This window comes from Engraulis encrasicolus, chromosome 21 (genome assembly GCF_034702125.1).
Source record: "Engraulis encrasicolus isolate BLACKSEA-1 chromosome 21, IST_EnEncr_1.0, whole genome shotgun sequence".
Lineage (NCBI taxonomy): Eukaryota > Metazoa > Chordata > Actinopteri > Clupeiformes > Engraulidae > Engraulis > Engraulis encrasicolus.
This window is the reverse complement of record NC_085877.1, coordinates 10,971,121-10,973,620: the sequence shown is the minus strand read 5'-3', so window position 1 is coordinate 10,973,620 and position 2,500 is coordinate 10,971,121. Positions and strand designations below refer to the sequence as shown.

At 46.3% G+C, this 2,500-nt stretch overlaps 1 protein-coding gene across 1 annotated transcript in view; it reads left to right on the top strand.

Annotated features, from left to right (window-relative positions):
* The window catches only part of LOC134437980 (sodium/potassium/calcium exchanger 2-like), a 105,760-nt gene that overhangs the window by 83,313 nt on the left and 19,947 nt on the right, over positions 1–2,500 (top strand). The window lies entirely within an intron of this gene.

Genomic DNA, 2,500 nt, shown 5'->3' with positions numbered 1-2,500 from the left:
AGGAGAGGAGGGATGTAGAGGAGGAGAGGAGAAGAGTGATGGGGGCATGGAGGGATGTAGAGGAGGAGAGGAGAGAAGAGAGATGGGGGGATGGAGAGGAGAGGAGGGATACAGAGGAGGAGAGGAGGGATGTAGAGTAGGAGATGAGAGAAGGGATACAGAGGAGGAGAGGAGAGGGAGGAAGGAATGCATAGAGAGAAAAAAGAGACGATAGCTTACAGCTGGAGAGTAGAGCTATGGAGGGATGCAGACAGATGAGTTGGAGATAGAGAGAAAATGGAGAGATGAGGTGTAGAAAGGAGGGCTTGAGAGAGAGGAGAGAGAGAAAATAGAGAGGCTCTACCCAAGGTATAGTAAAGAGATAAATCCCTTGGCTAGTGGAGAGGAATGGATGAAGAAAGGAGTGAGTATATGTTGGTATGTTGAAAAGAGGGAAAGTGTGTGTGTGGACGGTACATGCACCGCACATGTTTGTTTCATTAGGGCCCGAGCAACGAAGCTGCATAGGACCCTTTTGTTATGTCTACCATTTGGGCATGTACTGTATTACATACAGCAACACCATTTGCCATGCCCCCATGCCGTAGGTGCTAGGGCCCGTCAACGCCTCTTGCGAGTTTCATTTCACTTCATTTTGCATCCAAACGCTTCCCCGGACAGCCAGACGATAATATCTAATACCTGTTTATTTGAAAGTTTTCTTCTGGTGCTAAAGTTTACCATTAAAAACTTTTCTTATCTGGTCTCTGCATAGCCTCTTTCCTCTTTACCGCAGTGGCATTAGGCTGCAGAGAGTTCTGCTAGGGCAGGCATAGTCATGGCACTCCCTCAATGTCTCACCTAATGCCTCTCCCTGTCTCACTCGCCGCCCTTAGGGTTGTTTTGCAGTTGTTTATAGAAGCGTGTTATGGAGAGTGTTGTTTGCTGTTTATTGACCTGTAAGTGGGTAGCGAACAAATTAATTTGTGTGTTTGTTTGTGTGTGTGTGTGTGTGTGTCTGTGTGAGTGTGTGTGTGTGTTCATGCCTCTCTCTGTCTGTGTCTGTCTGTCTGTCGCCTACCGTCTATTGTGTGTGTGTGTGTGTGTGTGTGTGTGTGTGTGTGTGTGTGTGTGTGTGTGTGTGTGTCTGTGTGAGTGTGTGTGTGTGTGTGTGTTCATGCCTCTCTCTGTCTGTGTCTGTCTGTCTGTCGCCTACCGTCTATTGTGTGTGTGTGTGTGTGTGTGTGTGTGTGTGTGTGTGTGTGTGTGTGTGTGTGTGTGTGTGTGTGTGTGTGTGTGTGTGTGTGTGTGTTTAAAGGATTTCCCGTAGCCATTACAGGTTCATTGTATTGATTAGCAATACTGTAGCCATTCTGGGGTGTGTGGTTATTCGAGTATGTCTTGGAAGACAATGGGCAAAGCTCCAGAACGGGACGGGGTACATCAATTCCAGAACGTCATATCAACATACACTCAAGGTCACTCGAGGTCCTCTCCCAGATTGGGTTAAAAGGAAGAAAAACAATGTCAAATTTAGGTGAAATCGGTATAAAATTAAGTTGATATCAAACATGTTTCCAGGTCAAATCTGTGCCGTCTCAAGGTCAAATCAGGGTGAAGCCAAGGTCAAGACCAAGATCGAGGCTATCTTCTGTCAGCTGCTGCAAAGAAAGCTGTAGGTTGTTGTTGAGTGTAAAGAAGCTGCTTCTGTGTTGGCATACATGTGCTCACCTCCTTGCCACTGTTGCCTTTGCAATGCACTACTTATTTTATTTCATTTTACTTTATTTTATTTTATTTTGTAAGAAAAGGTTTGCCGTTGTCATAATCAACAGCATTCATTTTCTTGTGTTTTTTTCTCCTGTTTATGTTTCTTTGTATGCTTTGTTTTTGTTTTTGTTGTTGTTTATGTACTTCGTGTTGCATTTCCTGTGTGATGCCCTGGTTGTGGTCTGTCCGATTGTAATTGTGCTCAGGGCTCTGTGTGGAACCACCATGCTCGCTTGGGGCGCATAGTGATGATGTCACAGTAGTCCGCAGCTGCACTTCCTTCCCAGTGCTCACCACAGTCATCCTACGCAGGGTCCTCCTGAGCCTAATTCATTCACTCATCAGGCCTTTTGGGCCTATTTATAGTCCTCTAACAACCCAGACGGCAGTCTGAGCAACGGGGGAGAGATAGACACACAAGACAGACAGCACCCGCACACACACACTCACACACACACACACACACACACACACACACACACACACACACACACACACACACACACACACACACACACACACACACACACACACAGGCCCTCGAGCAGCAATCAGGTTACTCTCTAGGATACATCGGGGTTGGGGTGGGGGGAGGTTCTCTTCTGTTCTATTCTGCATGCTCTTGTGATCACTGTGCTGTGCGCCAGCGTTCAGGACAGGTGTTATCTAGTACACACAGACGGAAAGAAAGAATGAAAGACAGAGGAAAAGAAAGAGACAGAGAATTAATCTGTTCTTCTTTGTCCTCCTT